This window comes from Myotis yumanensis, unplaced genomic scaffold, assembly GCF_028538775.1.
Source record: "Myotis yumanensis isolate MYYU_CA2020_CCGP unplaced genomic scaffold, mMyoYum1.0.hap1 SCAF_21, whole genome shotgun sequence".
NCBI classification, from domain to species: Eukaryota; Metazoa; Chordata; class Mammalia; order Chiroptera; family Vespertilionidae; genus Myotis; species Myotis yumanensis.
In genome coordinates this window covers 15,348,108-15,371,586 of record NW_027223772.1, presented here as the reverse complement: position 1 = coordinate 15,371,586, position 23,479 = coordinate 15,348,108, and the positions used below count along the sequence as shown (strand labels likewise).

Below are 23,479 nucleotides of genomic sequence, written 5' to 3'. Positions count from 1 at the left end.
ATATTGATTTCTTAATTTTGGGTTGGAACAGTAGGGGGCATCTTATACACGGAAAAATATGGTATATAAAAACTGGTCCTAACCTAGATCCTCAGGAAGTTAAGTAAAATATGAGGTGGATTTTTTGGACAATATGTAACGGAAGTAAAAATCAAGCCAGTCTTAAGGACAGGAGCTCTGACCTGGGTAGGCAAAGCGTGACTCAATTATCAGCTGTGGGCACGTGGAATAAAGGACTCATGAAGACTCACAGAAGAAACTGATCGACACTGTCAGAGAAGAGAGCAAAGGGCATGAAGACGGCTCGTCAAGGCTCCCGCGCGCGCGCGCGCGCGCGCGCGCGCACACATACACACACACACACACACACACACACACACACACACACACACACACACACACGGCGGGCTAGTCACCAGCACTGGGAGCCCGTTGGCCAGCAGCAGTGACTAAAATTGATTCAGCCCCTAGTGGCAGATGGATTAAAGGGGACCTGGGGCCGGGTGGGGAGGGGGCGGGGCATGGCGATGACCGGCTCCCTTCCAGCCTCCGTTTTCCTGCTCTCTGAGCAGTGGCTGCTGCAGGAAGGCCTTAGGCCGGGGGAGGGGTGCTCCGCATTTCCAGCGGCCATACGTGTGAGTATTACTCTGTCAGCCAGGTGTGGAGCAGCTTTTAGTCCAGGCCTCACAACCCTGGTCTGGGCGCCTGGAGGACATACACCCAGGAGAGATGCCTCCAGCGGACACGTGTGTGTCTTTATTTTTAATTTGTGAAAACTGATTTTGTGGCAAAGCAAGGATCTAGTCCCATTTTTGCTGTTTACAGGGGTCCTTAACAGAAGATCCTTAACGTGCGTGTGGAAGGAGTTGCTGGCGAGCGCAAGAGGCTCAATGGAGGTAAACGTATGGGAAGGGGTTCCAGAGAAGAGCAGGGAGCGCGCGCCGGGCACAGCGTGGACAGCAGGCTTGCTCTCCGGAGTGTGCGGTCCGGCGGGCACATGACTAGGACGTGAGTGAACAGGGAATTTCAACTTGTGATAGATTCTGGGCGGAGAACAGGGCTGTCGGGGAGAATGAAAAGGGAAGGCCTCCACTTTAGCTCAGATGGTGAAACTTCTCCAGGGAGACAGTGCGGCTGAGGCCTGAATGCCGGGAAGGTGCTGGCAGCAATTACAGGCGGGGCCCTGGCGCTGCCCGGGTCCTAGTAGTTCTCTGAGCGTCGCTATTGCTCTAATCATGGTTTCGGGTGATCTTTGCCCTTCTCGGACCTCTGTCACTTCCTCTCAGCAAGATAATGAAGCCACCAGGTGGAATTCCCTTAATTCCATGTCAACACACCTTCTAATTTTCTGCAGTCATCTATTTCTTTAATTAAACTTTGTATTTTCAAGACAATTGTTGATTCGCATGGAGTTGTAATAAAAAATACAGATGATATCCTCTTTCTCCGGCGGCAGTAACTCGTAAGGCCACAGGGGTAATATCACGGCCAGCAGATGGCGTGACCCGGTAGGAGTCCCGTTTCCGCGGGTCCCGCGTGTTGCTCTTACAGCCCCATAGCTTCTCCCCCGCCCCACCCCCTCCCTAAGCCCCGGCAACCATTTCTGTAATTCTGTCATTTCAAGGATAAATGGAATCATTCAGTATATTACCTTTTGAGATTGGCTTTTTTGACACAATATAATTTGTTCTGGAGATTCCTCCAGATAAGGCATGTCAAACTCAAAGGCTAATACGGGCCAGATAAACAAGGTGTAAGTGTATGTGGGCCGCAAAAAAATAAAAGCTTTAATTTTCATAGAAATGTAGGTTTATTTTGATAGAGACATGCTGAATACAAAGGACTGAAATAAATGAGTCATCGTTCACATAAAATAATAGGGCATTTTAATAAAAATTAATATTTTCTCTTGAACATTAACTTACCAGATACTGAATAACTGCCCAAATTAATAAGCGTGACGCAAATAAACCTATTTTTCTTGTTCTCTGAAAGCGAAGTATTTCCTGTTGCGCACACCAAACAAGTCAGTCCAAGACTAATGACGTGGCCATCGGCTGCTAAAATATTCGCTGCTAGTGTTAGTGGGGAGAAATGGTGCGCCTGCGCGTAAGCTGTGTAAGGGAAATGAATGCAACACAATTCTAGTAACCAGTCATTAGCAAACGTTGTAGTTTGTTATTAATAATTATGTATAACAGGATATTATAAAATTAAGTTACAGAATTTTTATTAAATCATTTCTTGCATGCCATTACATTGGCTGGGCCGCAAAAACATTTGTAAAGTGGAGCGAGAAGACTAAAAACAGGCCGTGAGTTGGACACGCTTGCTCCAGATTGTTGTGTATATCCGTCCTTCCTTTTTATTTCTGAGTAGTCGTCCCCGCTGTGAAGAACATCGGTTTGCAGAGCCGGTCACCGCGGGGAGTGCCCAGGACGGCGCCTGCTGGGTCGTATGGCAGCTGCATGCCTGGGTTTTAAGAAAACTGCCTTTCGGTTAAGAGTGCCACCTGGCACTTAGGTTCCGTATGACCCTCGGTGAGCAGGTAGTAAGTGGTGCTAATCTTGATTACCAAGGGAGAATGAGGACAGTGTCACCCTGGGAATATGGAGGAGAGTTTGATGGGCACGGGTTCCCCGGGATGCCCTGTGGCTCCGCCCACTCTTTTCCAAAGGTGACTGTCACTGACGGTCGGTAAAGGCAGGGCCCTACGGCTCAGATCTGCCAGGAAGATTGTCTGCTTCAACCCACAGCGTGAAGGGTGACTGAGGACGATGAAGACAAGGGAAGAAGGACGTAAGGAACTGCTTACTCGATTTGCTTATGGGAACTAAGGTTACAAAGACAATAACCAGAGAAGTCCCTGTGTTTTTTTCCTTAAATAAAATAAAATTGTTTCACATAATGTTGTTTTAAAACCATTAAGTAGAGTGTTCTCCTTCAGTTGTATTGAGGGAACGTATATTGGCACTGTATAGGGTTAAAGTGCACCACACTGTCACTTGACTTACTAGTACATACATTGTGAAATGTTTCTTTTTTTTTAGTCTTCTCTCTCCACTTTACAAAGGGCGTGTGGGAGCTCCGTTTAGTCCTTAGGTTACAAAATCCGGAGGGTGAGCATGTTAGAGGAAGACCTAGAGCCGCTGGGTTTGAGTGGCACGCCGGGAAGGATACTGTCTGGGGACAAGAGGAGCAGGCGGAGCGGTTTTGAAGGAAGAATACATATGCGGAGAGGACTTCTCGAGCAGCTAAAGGGTGGGGCGCAGGCACGGTCCACTCTTTCTGACCGCCTGGCATCTGAACCCCTCCTTGTATTTGGGGGGTCTGTCCCTGCTCCCACTCCTGAAGCCAAAAATGCCAGATACTCACTTCCAACTCACCTTGCGGCGCAGGCTTGCGTGTGACCTGCACTCTGTCAGTCACACACTGGTTTCCACCCACCCCTCTTCCCGGCTGTGAACTGGCAATAAAAACAAGCAGGCACCACGCAGGCTGCACGCTGGTGACGGTGACGGTGAAGGGGCAGCCGTGGCGTCTGCCGTGGTCTCAGCAGCAGTGTCCATGGCCCAGGACCAGACGTGCCCGTGGTGCCAGCAGAAGGGTCTGTGCCCAGCTCTGGCCGCCCTGCTGGCTGGCTGGCACTGCTTCTGGCTCTCGGCTGTGAGGGTGCCCTGATGCTTGCCAGTCTTGCCGTAGGCTCTGCGAGTCTTGCTGTAGAATCGTTCCGTGAAATTCTTCTACGCCGATTAACCAGAGTTGGTTCCTCTGGCTGGCGACTGAGAGCTCTCACTTGCACAGCAGGAGATGCGAGAGGGGAGTGAGGAAGGGGCTGGACTTGGGGCCCGTGCAGCGAGGCAGACGGCGGCCACTGTCTGAGCTGGTCACCCAGAAGTCACTGCAAGTCACCAAGGGGGGACAAGGAGGGGATTTGAGCCTGCTGAGTATGCGTTGCTGTGGAGCCATCCAAATGGATGTGGCCAATAGGCATTGTTAAGATCCCAGTTTTGTCCATCGGAGAGAGCTGTGAGCTGGACTTGGATTTGGATTCATGTCAAGGGCACGTGGAGCCTGGCCGGTGGAGGAGCTCCCAGGGGAAGGTGGAAAATGAGAAAAGGGACAAGGAATTCTATAGTTCGCTGATGGAGCCTGCCAGAACCTGCACAGGTTGGTGGCCACTGAGACGGAGCGAGGGCTTGGAAGCCAGGCTGGCTGTGTGCTGACCGCCCGGAACCGCTCAGTGAGGCTGCAGGCAGGGCCCTCACCAAAGCGAAGGGCAGGTCTTCCCGGCGCCTTGGCTCCCCTGGAGCCACCGCCTGGCCAAGTTGCTGAGTGAATGGAGCTCTGATGTGCAGGTGCTTTAGGGATCAGATGATGAGCCAAACGGACCGCGCTCTCGTTTCACTTCGGCTGATACGCATTCACCTAGAACTTCCATGGGAGGCGACTGCGGCCCAGAGAGGCCACGTGGTTTGCCCGAGGCCACACGGCTGGCCCAGGTGCCTGCTCTCCATCACACACTCTGCTAGCCTGTCTTCACATACAGGGTCAACCATTCGACAAATTTAAAATACATGAGATTTCAAACAAATAAATATTGGGTACTGAATCATTTGTGAGAGAGAATCAAAGAACAGACTTATAAATGAGGCTGGGTCGAGAAAAATGGTTCAAGTACAAGTTTCAAAGGAAAGTTTAAAGCGATGTAACACCTGATTGTACTCAGGAAATTACAGCAATTAGCCAATTAGGACAGCTTGCACGGGCAAGCAACAGGCTAAGATAAGGTGACCAGGTTTAAGCAAATACGTAGGATGCAGACCTGGCAGGCCGGAGCAGACAAGTGCCCGAGCCCGTAACTGCAGGTGCTAATCAGGGGAGAAATCGCACAGCCCCCCGCAAGGTTGCCTGGCAGGCACTGGTCTTGCAGACATAGCAACCTTGGCAAAGTGCGCGAATCTCCTGTGCAGTGCCCGCCACCGCCCTGGAGGAAGGTGCAACGCAACTTCAAAATGCTTTCTTGATTCCGGTTCTACCTCTCAGAACCGGGGCCTCAGGAAGTAACGCAAGCCTTCCAGTTAGACTCGGGCCGGGCCGGCAGGTGCGAGCTGGGTCTGCAGCTGTCACGTGGGCTCCAAGCTCCTCCTGCTTTAAGTTTGGGACAGGACTTAGTCACCCTGATGCCAGGCTTATATATCCATTGGCTGAAGTGGGGGCATACATGCTTACAGGTCTCCATTTTTAAAAATACAAGCCTTTTGTTTAAGCCTTGAAGAAGTACATTTAGTAAAAAAGTGCAAGTTCCCCATACCCTGCCCCCCACTCCGTGGGCCAGAGGTGAACACCCTCAGTGCTGGGCACATCTTTCCGGTTTTCTGCGTGGATGATGTCCATTTTTGCCTTTAGAAACAGGTGAGATCATGTGACCATATTCAGCAGGGGTCCTCAAACTATGGCCCGCGGGCCACGTGCGGCCCACCGAAAACATTTATCCGGCCTGCCGGGTGTTTTTGCCGCCGCTGCCTGTCCTGCTTAGCAGCCGACTCGTCCCGGGCCCGCAGTGCGCGTGTGTGGAATGTCTGAGGGACAGTGAACTGGCCCCCTGTTTAAAAAGTTTGAGGACCTCTGATATAGAGCTACTCTTGACTTACCATGTTACTGCCAGGTTTCGACACCAATATGCGAAGTGCTACTTCTCACTGGCTGCCTAGTACCCCACTGTATGGATGTGTCATCCTTTATTTAACTACTAGAGGCCCGGTGCATGACATTTGTGCACTGGGGGAGGGGTGTCCCTCAGCCCAGCCTGCACCCTCTGGGACCCCTTGGGCGATGTCCTCTGAGGGGTCCTTAGCGCTGCAGCAGATGCAGGAGAGGTTCCCACCACCACCGCTGCACTCGCCAGCCATGAGCCTGGCTTCTGGCTGAACAGGGCTCCCCCTGTGGGAGCACACTGACCACCAGGGGGCAGCTCCTGCATTGAGCATCTGCCCCTGGTGGTCAGTGTGCATCATATCGACCGGTTGTTCTGCAGTTTGGTTTATTTGCATGTTCGCCTTTTATTATATAAATTGACCCACTGGTATGTTGTTTCTAATATTCTCTCTTACAAAAAACGGTATAGTCAATAGCTTTACGGCAAATACCTCTGCTCACTTATGTGATTATTTCTGTGGGATAGAGTCTGAGAAGTGTATTGCTAGCTCTGTGAGGCAAATTCTAGAAAGTGTACTTGCAGGTGAAAAAGTGAGGGCATTTCAGCTTTTGATACATTCTCCAAAATTCTCCTGAAGTTTGTACCCATCTGCAGCCCGCCTCCCTCACACCCCTGCCTACAGCAAGTGCAATCATCCTGCTTCATTGTCAACGAATAAGTTTTAAAATGTTCATTTTCACTGTATTTCCTTCTTTATTAAGCTACTCATGTTTCCATGTTCTTCAAAGCTATTTACATTTGATTTTTTAAAATTAGTTATTCATATTCTTTGTCTATTTCACTATTGGATGTTGACCTTTTTTCCCCTGTGGATTTATGAGAACTCAACCCTTTATCTAGAATAAAAATTATAAATATTTTACCCCAACCTTTTGTATTTTAACATCGTTTGGGGGTGTCCTTTATCAAACAAAAGCTGTTTGATTTTTACTTAATTAATTATGTATATGTTTTCTTTTAAAGCCTCTGGGTTTCATGTTATGCCCTAATCCCAAGAGTAGAGACCTACTCACCAATATTTTGTTTTAGTGACTTTATGTGTAATTTCATCGCTTGAACCTCTCCATCCTGTGGGAATGCCTGTGCTTTGGGACCGAGGTGAGGTGACCCCACCACGAGGCACTCTCCCATTCTGAGCGGATGCTTCGGACCAGTTTCCTCAACTTCCATTTTATCTGCTTCTCTTTGGGGAGACTGGAAAGCTGGGCTTCCGGAAGCAAATGATGTTCTATTGTTTAGACCAGTGATGGCGAACCTATGACACGCGTGTCAGAGGTGACACGCGAACTCATTTTTTTGGTTGATTTTTCTTTGTTAAATGGCATTTAAATATATAAAATAAATATCAAAAATATAAGTCTTGCCAGAGCCGGTTTGGCTCAGTGGATAGAGCGTCGGCTTGTGGACTGAAAGGTCCCAGGTTCGATTCCGGTCAAGGGCATGTACCTGGGTTGCGGACACATCCCCAGTGGGAGGTGTGCAGGAGGCAGCTGATCGATGTTTCTCTCTCATCGATGTTTCTAACTCTCTATCTCTCTCCCTTCCTCTCTGTGGAAGGTCAATAAAATATATTTTAAAAAAATATATATATAAGTCTTTGTTTTACTATGGTTGCAAATTTCAAAAAATTTCTATAAGTGACACGGCACCAGAGTTAAGTTAGGGTTTTTCAAAATGCTGACACGCCGAGCTCAAAAGGTTCGCCATCACTGATTTAGACGAACTCGTGAGAGATTCTGGAGGCAGAAGCGAGTCATCTTCCCAGGGGTCTTCCTTTACTTTATCTTATTGTCGACACCGTTACCGTCTCCATCCCCGCCCACCTCCGCCAGCCCGGCCCCTTCCTCCAAGCGGCACCACACTGCTGCCGGTGCCCATGGTTCTCGCATATGTGCCCATGGGTCGCGCATATGTGCCCATGGGTCACGCATATGTGTTCTTCAGCTGATCCCTCCACCTTCTTCCATCCAGTCCCCCTTCTGCTCCCTCTGACAGCTGTCAGTCTGTCCATGTGTCCATGCCTTTGGTTCTATTTTGTTTGTCAGTTTATTTTGTGTTTGTTTTTTTAAAATCTTCATTGTTGAAAGTATTACATATGTGCCCGTTTTCCCCCATGGATCCCTTCTCGGCCCCTCCTCCCCAGCCTTCAGCACCCTGTTGTCCGTGGCCATGGGTCATGCGTACATGGTTGATCTCTTCCCACCCACCCACCCTGCCTTCCCTCTGAGAGCCCACAGTCTGCTCCGTGTTTCGGTCTCTGGTCCTATTTCGTTCATTCGATCCCGCGTGTGAGTGAGATCAGGGGACACTGCCTTCGCCTGCCGCTCAGCTCACTGCACTCAGCATGGCGCCGAGGCCCTCCGTGCGCGCTCGGCTCAGAAAGCGGGGGGCTTCCTTGCACCCGGCTCTGGTGCCCATCTGCGAACTTTCTGGGAATCAAGAAGCTAGGCGACAGGGACGGCTTCTCAAGGTGACGGCTATGCCCAGCTCGGACGCGTGGCGGTTTTCCTAAGTGTGAGAGGCAGCTGCAAAGGCAGTGCGTCTGGTTGCTGGCAGAGCCTCATCAGCGGCAAAGTCTGCGTGAGCCCCGGCACATTCTGTCCCTGCTGAGCCCCAGGGGCCCCGTCCGGGAGGCTCCTGCAGCCCGTCCCCCCTGTGGGCACCTCGTCCCCGAGGTGAGTCACCTGCTGTCCTGCCCGCGGCCCTGACCCAGACGCCTCTGAGTTCCGCGTCTCAGTCAGCGATGGCCCCTCAGAGGATGACGGAGCTGACCATCCCGGCGCCTCGTGCCGTGTCTGTGGCGACGCTGGTGCGCACACCGCCGCCCTGCGGCCTGCGAAAGGGCAGCACTGCCACCTGGAGTGACGGCAGCATGTGCGCTGGGCGGGTTTTCACTATGCTTTTGTCTCCGAGTGTATTCTCTCCTTATAAAAACAGTCTGCCGCGCCGGCAGCAGCCTCACACCGCTTTCACTGCGTCTCTTGACAGCATCGTTTTCTCCTGTGCTTGTTTAATCTTGTGCGGTTTATAAACGTACTGTGGGCTGGGTGTGCGGTGTCCCTAGGTCTGCAGTGGCGAGCAGTGATGTCCTAGCCCTCCGTTCACTCTCCGCCACCCACCGCCACCGGAGTCACCGCAGTCCCCAGGCTCCACTCATGGTGAGTGCCCCCTACACGAACAGGTGTAGCACTTTTAACATCCTTTACACCATATTTTTACTGCGTCGTCTCTATGTTTACTAGTAGATATGATTAGACACACAGGTGCTTACCATTGTGTTCCAGTTGCCTACAGTATTCAGGGCAGATACATGCTGTGCAGGCAGATAGCCAGGAGCAACAGGCTGCCTGTGGAGCCCAGGTGTGGAGCAGGCTGCTCCCCGGAGCCCAGGTGTGGAGTAGCTGCCCCATGGAGCCCAGGTGTGGAGTAGCTGCACCCTGGAGCCTAGGTGTGGAGTAGCTGCCCCGTGGAGCCTAGGTGTGGAGTAGCTGCTCCCTGGAGCCTAGGTGTGGAGTAGCTGCCCCGTGGAGCCTAGGTGTGGAGTAGCTGCTCCCTGGAGCCTAGGTGTGGAGTAGCTGCACCCTGGAGCCTAGGTGTGGAGTAGCTGCACCCTGGAGCCTAGGTGTGGAGTAGCTGCACCCTGGAGCCTAGGTGTGGAGTAGCTTCACCCTGGAGCCTAGGTGTGGAGTAGCTGCCCCGTGGAGTCTAGGTGTGGAGTAGCTGCTCCCTGGAGCCTAGGTGTGGAGTAGCTGCTCCCTGGAGCCTAGGTGTGGAGTAGCTGCCCCATGGAGCCTAGGTGTGGAGTAGCTGCTCCCTGGAGCCTAGGTGTGGAGTAGCTGCCCCGTGGAGCCCAGGTGTGGAGTAGCTGCACCGTGGAGCCTAGGTGTGGAGTAGCTGCAGTGTGGAGTCCAGGTGTGGAGTAGCTGCACCCTGGAGCCTAGGTGTGGAGTAGCTACACCCTGGAGCCTAGGTGTGGAGTAGCTGCACCCTGGAGCCCAGGTGTGGAGTAGCTGCACCCTGGAGCCCAGGTGTGGAGTAGCTGCCCCGTGGAGCCCAGGTGTGGAGTAGCTGCACCCTGGAGCCCAGGTGTGGAGTAGCTGCAGCGTGGAGTCCAGGTGTGGAGTAGCTGCACCCTGGAGCCCAGGTGTGGAGTAGCTGCCCCGTGGAGCCTAGGTGTGGAGTAGCTGCACCCTGGAGCCCAGGTGTGGAATAGCTGCACCGTGGAGCCCAGGTGTGGAGTAGCTGCACCCTGGAGCCTAGGTGTGGAGTAGCTGCACCCTGGAGCCCAGGTGTGGAGTAGCTGCACCGTGGAGTCTAGGTGTGGAGTAGCTGCACCCTGGAGCCTAGGTGTGGAGTAGCTGCACCCTGGAGCCCAGGTGTGGAGTAGGCTGCACCAAGGCTTGTGTGCGGGCACTCTGTGATGTTCACATATGGACGAAATTGTCCAACAAACCAGGTCTCAGAACAGACCTCTGTCCTTAAGCCACATGTGACTATTTATGATATGATTTTACATTTATGTGTAACTAGTTCTAGAATTTCAGTTCCATTTCATTGATCAACTTATCTTTCAATAATGCCACCTTGTTTTAATATCTAATATCTGTTTGAATAAATTATATAAGTTCACCACATTTATTCTTCTCTTTCAAAGTCAATTTTGTTATTTTGGAATATTTATTCTTCCAACTGAAAGTGGGAATCAATAAGTTCTTCAAAATATCCATTGAAATTTTGATTAAATGGGATTATACTTATTGGTTAATTTGGGGATATTATCATCTTTGCAATATTGATTTTTTTCACTTATATTTTGGGGATATTATCATCTTTGCAATATTGATTTTTTGTTATGTGTAATAGTTTATTTTACAAAAATCAGCTTGCACTTTTTTGTTGGCTATAGTATTCATTATTTAATAATTTTTAAAATTGTAAATATGACACTTTTCCCAATTATATTTTAAATATATTGAAGTGTGATATTTTAAAACACAATAACACTTATTAAGCACTTTGTAGGCACCAGAAATGTTAATTATTATGCTTTGCATATTATTTAGATACCAGACAGTCTGTAGGTCAACAGCAGCTTAAACAAATCTGGGTTTGCTGTCCTCACGTTCAAGAAGCCCCGATGCAGGGAACAGGTGTGACCTTGACCTCCCCCTCTTGGTCGGATGGGAGCTATGGTCCGGCATTGCGCCCATTCTTAAGGCAGGAGGAAAGGAAAACCGGGGTTACCTGCGGCCTCTGCCAAATCTTTGGCCAGACCTGTGTCAAACATCACCCCGCCTCTGAGACAGTCTGCGAAAGTCTGTGACACTTGCCAATCCACCGCAGTGAAGGCTAAGGAGGCGGATGAGTTGAGGATTAGGTATTTAGGATTAGGTACCACACTGGCCTCCCCCAAGCTCCTGTGGGCAGCAGGCTCTCAACCCAAGTGTGGTTCCGGGAGGGCTGGCCACTTGCCGCAACCATGGCGGTGGGCGGTGGGCGGTGGGCGGCGGGGAAAGGCCTCCCGATGGAGGAGCCGCTGTGTCAAACACTGACATCCTGCCCAGCGACATGACTCAATTCTCTACGGCTTCCAGGAGCTTTCGTTTCCCACCTGTTCTAGGAAGCGACCATCGGAGTCATATCTTCCTCGGAACAGTGAAATGTTTTCTGTCTCATTGTTCATGCTGGTATCAGATAATAACAGATATCATTGTCTATTTTCCTATTTAAATGTGAAGGCTTATTGTTTCACTTCAAGTGAATGATTACACTTGTTCTGAAAAGATAACTCTTCGATGTTCACTAGTGAAAATACATATTCTTCAGTAACTGGAGGGTCTTCTTTTCTAGTCTACACTTTACAATGTTTTCCTTTCATCACACAGAGAGACACCAGTGATTCTGACATGTCTGCAGTAAAGTTAACAAATGCATGTTATACCTAAAAAGAGTGCGGGTTCCCGCCCTGCCCTGCCCCACACACCTGGAGCCACAGCCCCCTAAGAGCAGTTGCTGTAAGACCAGGATGACTTCCGGCCAGGAGTGGTGCTCATCCTTCTGAGAGGAGAAAAGGGGGCATTTGTTCCTCTGCACGATTTAGATAGTTGTTCTCTGTTGCTGCCTTCAGTGGGTGCACATTGTCAGGAAACCCATTTTTAGGATTTTCTTTATTTACCTCTTCTTGGGTTCCGGGAGGAAGAAGAACCGGGCTGCCTGGGCCTGGGATTCCTGGAAGTTGGCTCCTGAGTGAAGTCCATGTGTCCGGCTTTCCTGGGAGGCAGGATCCTAGGGCTGCGGGTGCGGGCGGAGGGCAGGGGCGGAGGAGGGGCCCAGCCCAGCGCCCGCCTGCAGCCGCCCGCAGCTCCCGCCTGCAGCCACGCGGGGGCGCCGTGGTCGCGGGGCTCCACTCCCGGCACCGGCGGGAGCGGCCCAGGGCCTCGCAGCCGCCTCCCGGGCGGGCGGGGCGGGGTGAGGGTGGCTGGGTGCTGGTCAGGGAGTGGCTCTCTCACGCACATCAGCAGAAAGTCCTGTCCCCGGCCGTGGGCTGGCGGGCGCCCGGCACTGGGAACCGCCCGCAGAGGGCAGGGAGCCAAAGGGTCAAGTGGGCCCGGAGGCGACCCGCCTCGGTTAACGTCAGGTCCGGTCCGTGCTGGACGGTCCCCAGCTGCGCTGCGCCCCGCAAGGCCCCGGACCCTCTGAGCTCCCTACCGGCCAGGGCGGCTCCTGGGTCTGATTCTTGGTCCCAGCACCTCTCGCCCCTGCGTGTGATGGCGTGCGGGTGAAATGTCCTGAAATGCCTGCCAACCGCGCGGTGAGTCCAGGCGCCAACCTCCAGGCAGGGAGGCGCCCCCCGGAGATGGACACCACCCCCAGCGACCGAATCCCCCAGGAGACGGTCCCTGGGAAGGTGCCCAGAACTGGGGTGCTTTCCCAGAGCTGGGGGTCCTGGAAAGCGGTCCAGCCCCCGGACGGCCCCTCGGTGCGGGCGAAGCGGCGATGCTGTGCGCGCCTCCGCAGTCCTCGGCCTCCGCACCGGGCCCGCTAGTTTCCAGACGAGGAAACGGAGGCACAGGGGCGTCTGTGACCTCCCAGGGCTGCCTGTCACGTGGAGAGACTCATGGGCCCCAGGCCCCGGGGCTGGAGTCCAGGCCTCCCGCCGCTCCCCACACTAACTCGCAGCGTGTGACATTTGCGTAAACACGTGCTCAGATCGGCGTGTCACTGCTGGAGGCCGTGCGCCCCGCCAGCTGCGCTCCCCTGAGGAACCCGCAGGCGCGGCTGGGCGGCCACTCGGGCCTCCGCCTGCAGCGGTGCCTGGCGGCCTCCGGCCATTCTCCCGCGGCCAGACGCCCGGCCGGCCGGCTCCCGCCCGGGCCCCTCATCTCCGACCCCCGACCTTTGTGCATTGTTGGCCGGACCTTCATCCCACATCGTCTCACCTGCCTGTGGAACGGCCACTCGTCTTTCAGAGCCGGTCACGTTCCACCTCCTTCAGGAGCGTCTCCCTTCCGCTCCGGGGGCCGAGGGCGCTCCCTCGTCTGGCTTTTGCGTGGCAGCTACGCCGGCTTCTCGCCCTCCCGTGGGTTGGCCGCCTTGCTCAGCACCTGGCCGCCGGGCAGCACCGCGTTCCGTTAAGTGAGGGAGTGAATGAAGGCGCTCACAGCCCAGGGCAGGCACAGGCCTCGCCAGCTCCTCAGGAAGGCCCTAGCTCAGTGGTCGGCAAACTGCGGCTCGCGAGCCACATGCGGCTCTTTGGCCCCTTGAGTGCGGCTCTTCCACAAAATACCGACTTCTGCGCATGGGCCACGAAGTTTCAATCGCACTGTACGGGCGCGCCCGCACGTGGTATTTTGTGGAAGAGCCACACTCAAGGGGCCAAAGAGCCGTATGTGGCTCGCGAGCCGCAGTTTGCCGACCACGGATCTAGCTCATGATGCTCAGTGGCTGAGAGAACTCATGACGTGTCCCCCACCCTCCCCTGCTACGCTCTTGTGGCGGCAGACACTCGCTGGCTTAACTGATTAAACGAGGTGCCGTGTAACCGAATTCATTGTCCATATTCAGTTAGAGGGACACACTTGTGACACAGTCACACACACGTGTGCATGCACACTCACATCGGTCTCCCTGACGCCGATGGGCGGGGCTGGCAGTAATAATAACACCTAACATATCACTGTCTCGTAGCAGGCCCTCTCCTAAGCCGTCAGGAGAGCTGAGCTCAGTTCATCCTCAGAACGACTTGCTGCCACCCGCGCGGCACTGCTCACTGCTCAGGATGCCCAGGCCACAGCCGAGGGCGAGCCCATACCCTCCGCGCCCTGCGGAGCTGCTCGGTCTGTTCACTGAAGTTTCGCAGAAGGCTCGCAATGTGGTCAAGCACCCACTTCCGGGCTTCTTAGCGCCTTTGCCAAACTGGTATCACTCCTTGCATCTCTTGCTGAAACGAGCCACAGCTACAGAAAACGCGCCCCCAAGCCTGTCCGGGTGCACGGCACGGCACAGCGTCCCCTGGTGCGCGTGACCGTTGGGCCCAGAGGCTGGGTGAGCCTGCATCAGCCCGGAGCCGCAGGTCCCCGTGGGCACTGGGCGCCCTGCCATGCTGGGGAGTCCCCAGAGCCACGCCAGATCTGGTTCAACTGGCAGGTCTCAGCGGTGGGAGCGGGTTCAGAGCACGAATGACTCCCTTGAGAAGCTGAGGCCAGGAAGGCACCAGCACCCGGCCCCCCGTGCGGCCAGGCTCTGCCCAGCACGCTGCCCATGGGTGACTTTGCAGAAATGTTTAGCTAAGGTTTGCCTCAGTGACGGGAGCAGCACCCAACATGAACATGTCATCTCGGATTCTTAACAAAATGACTTTTGTGAGAACACATTTCACAATTTTATATTTCACACACTGTGACCAGCCAACTGCTGCCACCGCGCTTGCTCCATCGCTGGAGGTTTTGCAATGAACACTATTAGCTGCTCCCCAAGTCTTGACCATTTTTAGTGTATTTCCCCGTTTTTCACCTGCCTTTTTTATTAGTTTCCTTTATTTTGTGTCTTTGCTCACATATACTGTGTAACCTGAGTGAACAAAAATGCTAACTAAAATGTGTGCTCCCTGTGGCGGCTAAATTTAAAGAGGTTTCAGTTGAGCTTGCAATATTTTCTCTTCTTTTACACAGTCACCTTTTTCTGGTCTTTCCTGGGTCTTTTGGAAATATTATGAAATCTCTCAGACCACCAGCTGCTCTTGTCGGGGGAGAGCACGCAGTCAGTGTGGAGACCTCATTTCTTCCTTCGCTTGAGCGAGAGCCGTTTAATGGGCAACATTCGGCCTCCATACTCTACAGCCTGCGAGTCCATCGTGGGGAGTGTTATTTGACCTCTCCTCTTTCCCACGAAGACTAGTTCTTGAGGAATAAGGTCAAACATGCTGATGGCACTCCTGCTGGTGGAGCCCTGCGGCGGAGCTGGGCTCTGGGCGGCTGAGGGTGGAGAACAGAGTGGAAATTTCACACCCACAATGTCCAGGCTGTGACTGGGATAAGCAGGGCAAGAGGGGAGAGGGGTGGGCGTTTGGTAGAGGCAAGAATCCAAAGGAGTCATGAGAACTGGATAACTGGGGAAGGCCACAGGACAAAAATAAGACAGAATGGGAGAAAGAGAAACTCGTATAAGCACGTAATGGTCAACAGCAGGAGAGAGAAAGGAGAAGGCGCAGGAAGGAGAGGAGCTAGCTGGGGACTAGAAGTGGCACAAAGTGTAGAAACACAGCAAAGCACCGAGGAAAAGAAAGTGCCACTCCAGGGAGTTTCTGCCTAAACGCTCGATGCCTCAGGAGTCAGAGCCAAACACCAGCATGAATGGAACAGCGCAGCCTCCTGCGGTCCTGCCACATTCCGAAGCCCGGGCCGGGAAGCGAAGCCAGACGAGAGCCTTTGGGTTCCTAGACATTGTTTTACCTTCTATTTGTAATGTTTCTTTAAAAAGGACACAGGCTCCTCAGGAAGCGTAGTGTGGAGGAAGGACGATGGCCCAGGGCACGGGAGACACTGCCTGGGAAGCACCCGCAGTCCGATGGGGTTTCCTACAGTGCGATTCAGGAGCCAATGTCTAGAACAGATAGGGGGCAGCTGGCCATCTGGGCCGCCAGGTAGAGAGCCTGCCTCCAGGCGCCATGCTCCCTTCTGGGCATCTCCACAGAATCCCTCCGTCCCAGGGCACGGATCGTCCACCTCCAGCTGGGTGAGCAGGGGGCTTTTCTTTTCTTTCTACAAGCCCAACATTTGTATTATCAGATTGATCAGGCATCAAGTACTCAGTCAAATTTTTAGAAAGGTTTCTAAACACTCTCAATTTCTACTTCATTTGTTGCAAACTGGAATCCAGTGGGTGGGCAGCGCTGTGAAGAAGCCATTTCCGAGGTCTAACACTCGCTCATGGCTGCTCCCTGTCCTGCAGGCACTAACTGAGCCTGTGCCCCACCGGGAGCTCTGGAAACAGTGCCAGTTGAAGCCATGGACCCGCCGGGCAGGAGTGGTCCCTGAAGCAGCTGAGCCAGGCTGGAACGGGTAGCAGAGGTGGTGGGAGGCGGTGGCGTTAAGCCACGACTAGAAAGAGGAGGAGGAAAAGGTGGCTCAGTGAGAAGGCGCGTGGGCAGGTGAGACGGGCTGGGGGAAGAAGTCCTTCAGGGGCAGAGAGTGGCAGCTGCAAGTGACTCGTGTGCCAAGCAGGACAAGAAGGGAGACGTAAGGTTAGGAGTAAAGCTTTGGGGTCTTTGAGGTTGAGCTTCATTCTGGGGATCACAGAAGCCCTGCGGCCTCGGGCGGGACCTCCAGGAGCAAAGGTGCACGGTAGGAGGCTCCCGAGATGCTGAGTGGAGAGGCCGGACGGAGCGAGGCCTGAGGCGCAGGCCAGCGAAGGGCCGCTGCTGACTTCTGCTTGGGCCATAGGTCTTGGGCCAGCTCAGGGCGTGGCCCTTGAGGGGGGCAGCCTGGACAGGTGGACGCAGGGTGCACAAGCCTCAGGGACAGATTCTTTGTGAAAAAGAGGGAAAGAGCCTGAGGAGGCCTTGGAGCCCAGCACAGTGGTGGGTGCGGCTGCCGGCTGCCTCCCCACCTCGCTGCTGCCCCAACTTAGAGCAATTGGCTGCCAGCTGCAAGCAGGACTGCCTCTTCTCTTCTGAACAGCAGCCACAGCTCAGGATCTGGTGTCTGCAGGGCAGGCCTCCCTGTCTAGTCCGTTTCTGACGGTGCTGGGGCTGGAGAGCATCGTGCCTGAGGCTGAAATCACACCACCTTCTGCCCGCAGCAGTTACATGGCTCATGAGTCGGGTGTGTTTGGAGTTTAGGGGGAATCAAAACAGTTTGTTGGTGTCTATGTTCTGCAGGCGAAGGGCCGCACTGGGGGTGCCAGAGGTTGCTGGGTGGAGATTGAGGTGGTGTGATGGGTCCTCACCCTCCTCTGGAGCCCTCTGTCCCATCTGAGCTCTTACAGGGGCCACACAACCCACAGTGCTAGGGCCTCAGCAGGAGAACCAGACGGAGTGTGGAGGGTCCCTCTCCCGCAGCTCCTTCAGGAGCAAATTCAACTCATTGAAAGACATGTTTCAGAGCCACCCCAGGCAGAGCCAGCGCCCTGGAGAGGCGGGTGAGGGAGAGGGGGTGAAGGAGCGGAGTGGGGGGCGGGTGAGAGAGAAGGAGAGAGGCTGCGCCCCGGCTCAGGCACTGCCTACAATGCCTGGTCTCCTGCTGGAGCAGCAGAACTTTGATTAGATTTTTCCCAGTTTCTTTAGCATTCATTTCTAGGGGCCATGTCCTGGTATGGCCGTCCAAGTTGAGGTGTCCCCACCCAGAGAGGCTGGTGGTCCGCCCTTAACCCGTGTGTGATGGGTCCAACCTCGCTCTGCAGTCTGAACAGCAGCCTCAGTGGTGAGCAGGACAAGGTGGGGTCCTTCCCAGAAGGGTTCCAACTTGTTTCCCTTCCAGGTCTTGATTAGAGCCGGAAACTCAAGGAGGGCCTTGGGCCAGGAGGCCTTCTAACCTGGTGGGCCACGTGTCTTGCTTGCTCGGCCCTTCCTGCGTTGCTGGCTGACTCTCGGTTCCGAGCTCGCGGTCGGCCCAGGGGTAATGGCTGTCCCTCCTCACCAAGGCCGCCGCAACTTGGCAGCGGGGCGCAACCCCCCAGGAGAGGGTACAAGTGCCCGCCTGTAGCGACAATCAAAATCCTGGGCGAGCCCCCAAATTGTTAGAAATAAAGCAATCCCCCCAAATCAGGGGTCCTGGCAGAACACAAAGGACACTTGGGAGCCAGGCAGCAGGCAATCCCTGTCCTCCTGCGGCAGGGTGCACGCACAGGGGCCGCAGCACGTGGGGCTTTTCTTTTTTAATGATTGTTTGTCAAACTGAAAAATCAGGACATTTTACCAAAAAAATTAAAACGTCAACTTTCTTCTGAAAAACTGGAGCCTTGAGCCCCGTCACTGTGTCCACCCTGCAGCATCCATGAGAGCTGAGGAGCTCTCTACCCGGGGGCCTTCCCCGGGAACCGCCTGGCAGCTGGCCCGCCGGGAGGCCCGGCAGAGCCGGGTCCACGGTCTGGCAGGTGTTTAGACCCCATGCAGGGCAGGGGCGGGCCATCTCAGGAGGAGCCGCCACATGCTCCGCCATTCTGCTCTCAAGTTATAGCTGGCGCATTTGCTTAGCCAGAGAGCATGTGTATTGTAATAAGATGAGGCCAAACTCGGTTGAACGATGTCTTCTGCTGGTAGTTTTCACCAGTCCTTTCCGCCCCCCCCCCCCCACCTCTCCCAGCACTGAGAGGGACTGGGAGGGACTGGGAGGGAATGAGAGGGACTGGGAGGGACTGGGAGGGACTGGGAGGGAATGGGAGGGACTGGGAGGAACTGGGAGGGACTGAGAGGGAGACGTTTCCACTTCACACTCCTTTCCTCCACCTGCTGGCCCAGCTCTGCAGTCAGGCACATGCTGACGGCTTTCTGGAAGCCTCCCCAACCCAAGGAATGGTTTCCAATGTCTTAGGGTTCTGTGTTGTTTTGTTAATCCTCACCGAGGATATTTTCCCATTGATTTTAGAGAGAGTGGAAGAGAGAGGGAAAGACAGAGAGAAACATTGACGTGAGAGAACCACATCTATTGGTTGCCTCCCGGGCTGGGGAGGAGCCTGCAACCAAGGTACATGCCCTTGACCAGAATCGAATCCGGGACCCTTCGGTCCGCAGGCGACTCTATTCACTGAGCCACACCAGCCAGGGCTCCACTGTCTTTGGTTCTATGCGCCACTTCTTCGAGTTGATCTGAAGCACCTCTTTTGTGCGGGTTTTAGAATAAGATACTACAGTGGCTGCATTACCTCCTGGGTAACAGGGAGGGAGCCTCCAGGGCATTGCTCAGTGGATTCTTAATCACCAGGAGGAGCTAAAGAGTTATTTTCTAAGCTGGTGTCACAGATATCTTAGACTTCACCTGCTCTCCAAGGAAGAAGGGAATGAGAAATGATGCACAATAGCATGCACGCAAAATCTAGAAAACCCCAGGCCAAGCGGCTTTCGGTTCCCAGCTTCAGCATAAACAGCAGGTTCCAGGTTCAGAGGGTTCCTCCACTGTCACTCTGGATCGACTCCAAGCATGTTGTTTACAATTCTTGAATTTTAAGTTGTCCTGTATAAGGCCATTTACTACTCATTCTACAGTGAATTTGGAATGCTACGGAATTACTCAAAGTGCAGAACAATGTGGAGCACGTCTCGGAGGAGGGGGTGGGGGGGGGGGGTGCGGATGGGGCCCTGGGCTCCAGGAACAGGCTGCCGTTCTAACACTGAAGTCGTTACTGACTTAGGGATACGGTCTTACTTTAAACTAAGAGATTTTCAAAGCTATCATGGGCATTGTAATCGCTTGGGGGGAAAGGAAAATTATTAGTAAAAATGAGAAAAGCGAATATGAGACACCAAATTATGAATTCATTTTCATCAAGGTAGTCAAGTCTTTGGGATAAATGCCTAATAGAGGGGAACCGACCCAAAAGCCATACACGGATGTGCGTCTTGAACTGCCCAGCAACTCCCTGGAAGGTGTGTTTGGGAAGCGGTGAAGCTCACATTGCTTACCTGCCAGGCCCTGCTGGGAGACAGGCCTCCGGTGAACTGTGGGCGATCTGTGTTCTGAACCACAACACTGCCCTTGGAGGACAGTTTGAAATGCGAGTCTTTCCAAAAAACGCAACTGAAACATGAAAACATTTGGGCGTCACTCTGGGTGCTCATGAGAATGGGGGAGGGGAAAAGGAGACAGACTGAGCGCAGCAGACTTTCGGCCAGCGATGGCCGCGGGTCACAGCCGCTGGAGGTTCACTACTCTTCTCTTTGACGTTTGCTTCAAATGTTTCTTTTCTTTGTAAGTGTATTTTTATCAAGAGGAGGAAGAAGTGGAAAGTCACGGTAAGAATTCAGCCCCGCTCCCCCACAGCCCAAGCAGGGCAGGCAGTCCTCTCCGCCCGCACGTTCCCTACTGGGAACGCCCGCCAGGAGCGTGGCTCCCCGCACGGCGGCCGGCCTCCGGCAGTCCCTCTTCCCTCTGGAACGCCACGTGCCGGGCAGGCTCCAGCGAAGACTAAGACCCCGCCGCGAGGTGTCCTTCTCCCATTTCTTTAAGTCTCTTACGGAGCCGGGAATTTGGAGGTGACGGTGACAGCGTTCAATGAGGGCAGAGAGGACACTAACGAACGACCAGCTCCAGGATCAGCAGCAAATACCCCGCGCGGCGTGCCCGGCCCCGCAGCCTCGCCAGCGGGCGCAGCAGCCGGAGCACCAGCGGGGCCGGGGCCGGGGCCGGGGCCCTCCTTCGCCAGGCCTCTGACGCAGCGCCTCCAAGGCCGTCACCGGCGCCCTAATGTGCAGGGGCGGTGTTTGCGCGTCGCGCTTCTCTCCCCGGGGAGAGGCGCTGGGCCGCGTAATCGCTGCCTACGCAGCCCCGAGGGGCTCGGACCGGCCGCTCGGCCCCGGCCCACGCCTGGCCCTCGCGAGGGTTCGCAGCTCGCCAGCGCCCCCCACCCCACCTCCGCCTTGTCTCCCGAGTCGCCCACCTCAAGGAGGTGGGGGACCTCCCGCGAGCGCGCGGGGAAGGGCGCACGGAGCTCTCGGCCACGGCCGGGGCGCCGCAGCCCGCGGCCTGGTGCTCGGCCGGCAACAGGTAGCCTGGCTGGCGGCGCGCTCGGGGAGACCGAAAGGGCTTCTGCTGGGAGCCGGGGTCGCAGGGGCTATCGAGGGGCCGCAGCGGCCGGGACAGGAAAGAAAGCAGCGGGGCTGGGGGGACGCGGAGGGTTGGGGGTCTCGGGCCCCTTCCGGGCCTCGCCCGTTCCCGGCGGCAGAACTGGCGGTTGCGCAACCCGGGAGCGGGGTCCTCCCAGCACTGGGGCGGCGGCGAAGGCCGTGGAGGAGGAGGGGCGCGGGGTGCCGGTGGCGCCGCCCGGAGGGGGAGTGGGAGGGGGCGTGGCCGCCAGAGCCCGCCCCCGCCGGCCGCGGCCATTGGCGGCGGGCAGGGGGCGGGTGCGGGCGCGGCGATTGGGGCCCGGTCGCCCGTCACGGTGGGGCTGGCGGGCGGCGACGTAGCGCGGCGCTCGGAACTGACCTACTAACACACATCTCCCGGCGCGGCCACAGCGCCCGCGGACCCGCGCGCCACCCGCCTCCCGAGCCGCGCCCTCGCCTCCGCCCGGGAGCCCGGCCCCAGCCCGAGCCCAAGCGCCGCCGGGCCCGCTCCCGGCCCCCGTTCCTTCTCCCCGCCGCCCTGCTCGCCGGCCCGAGAGCAGGAACACGGTAAGCGCTCCGCCCACTGCCGACACGGCCCGGCTCCGGGCTCCCCGCCCGCTCCCGGGGCGCGCGGGCGCCGGGAGCCGGGCGGGGACCGGGCTGTGCGCGGGGCTGGCCGGCGGCGGCAAGTGTGCGCGGGGCATTGGTTACATAAACTTTTGCTGCCTTGTCGGGAGAGGGGACTCGCCACCTTAAGGTGGCTGCTTTGATTGCAGCGCCCTCGCGCCGGCACGTAGACCGGGCTGGTTCGAGCTCCCCACCCCCATCCCCTCCCCGCCCCGCCGCTGTTGCATAATGTCTCCTGATTTCGGGAAAATTGATGTTTTGGTAGAGAGAAGCGGAGAAGTAGCCGAGGCTGAGCCATCTCGAGCGGGAAGGGCAACGCTCTCTCCTTTCTCCTGCTTTCTGCGGTGCTGGCGGCGGGGAGGGGGGGCGGGGGGTTGGGGGGGCGGCTGAGTAATGGGAAATAGTCTGGATTTTCCTGTTGAGAAAGGGTCGGTGGCGTGAACAGTGACGGCACTCGGAGAATGCCTGCGCCGCGTTTGTTTTTGTCCGGGCGGTGTGAGCACAGACGTTTTCCTCCGCGTTTGTCGTCAGCGTGTGGCACCCGCGCTTCGGGAGGTTGTGGTTTGTCCTTGCACACATTGCATAATCTGCCCACGGCGAGAGGTTGGCGAGGATTACGGCTCCTCTGGGAATGTGCGCGTACGTGTGCAATGACCTGGGAATGTTAGCGCAGCGTTGAGTATTAGGTCGTTATTCACATCTGTAGTACGTCCCCAATAAAAAGGTTCATTTTAAAACATTCCTACAAAACATGAAAGGAAGACTTCCTCGGGTTGAATTCTGATCTCAGATACGACAGGGTTCGCTCCTGGTAGTATCTGCGCTATTATTTTTAAATCTGGAATGAGCCCTTGTGACGTTTACCTCCCCCCCCCCCCCCCCCGCCTAATTTTAATGCATTCCTTACGATCAGCCCGTTCCTCACCTTATTGTTGCTTTTTCAGACACGACGTGACAGATCACATCAGTTTCCTGGAAATGTTGCATTATGTAACGGCTGAATTTGCTGGCAGTGAGCATAGGAAGAGGGAGCTAATTACATGATTTTATAATCTTGTTACAAAGAAAGTAGGACAATCTCAGACTTTAAATGCCACTGTAACATTTTTTTAAGGGATAGATTACACAGGAACACAGACAACTGGGTCAGCATTGAGTTTGCTTATGCTGCCCTATGTATGTCTTTCCCCTACATGAAATGTGCATTCTTCTAAATTTAGTCCTATCAGATTTTAACAATTGCGGCCTCCCAGTGCTATTTCTGGTGTTTCTCCAGGGCTGTGTGCAAATCCGTGCTCAAGGCCATTTGCTGTAGTTTTAACTCCACGCCTTCGGAGGGCTTTGGTAAGATTGTATTTTTAGGAAGACGTTTCCCAGAGCCGGGTGATTTGCTGGATTCTGACTCGTGTATCTTTTTAGAGGACAGCTCAGGGAAGTGCTGTTCCTGCGAAGGCAGGGAGGGCCAGTGTCAGCCTCTGCTTGGTGCTTGGCTTTGTAAATAGCAGCAGCGAATGATCCCCAAGTGCTCATTTCACATCGTATTTTTTCTCCAGACCAGATCAGATTTATGGGAAACACATATAAATTAGTAGGTTGTATTTTTGCCTGGATAACCTACTTTTGTTTATGTGAGGAGAGATGAATATACTATAATGTACCCAGATTTTATGTTTCTTCCTGAACTCTAATGTGTAATATATGTATATGATGGTGTGTATATGTTAGATTTTCCTAACGTTTAAATAATTAAAAGTGCCGCGTCGTGGGGTGGTTTTGGGGGGTGTACTATAAAGCTTCACCACTGGAACAAATTATATCACCCCAAATACTAGAAGCTAATATTGCTCGGCCCGGGGTCAGACCCTGACCTACTTTGC

The 23,479-nt window shown here is 54.7% G+C and overlaps 1 protein-coding gene across 2 annotated transcripts in view; it reads left to right on the top strand.

The window, feature by feature from the left end:
* NFIL3 (nuclear factor, interleukin 3 regulated) overlaps positions 1–23,479 on the top strand; it is a 71,182-nt gene that overhangs the window by 35,788 nt on the left and 11,915 nt on the right. The window contains exon 1 of one of the 2 annotated variants that reach the window (XM_070400830.1): positions 21,330–21,542. The exons of the other annotated variant lie outside the window; for it this stretch is intronic. The gene's annotated coding sequence lies outside the window, so the exon portion shown is untranslated. Of the gene's footprint in view, positions 1–21,329; positions 21,543–23,479 lie in introns of those variants that run through there. 2 annotated transcript variants of the gene reach the window in all.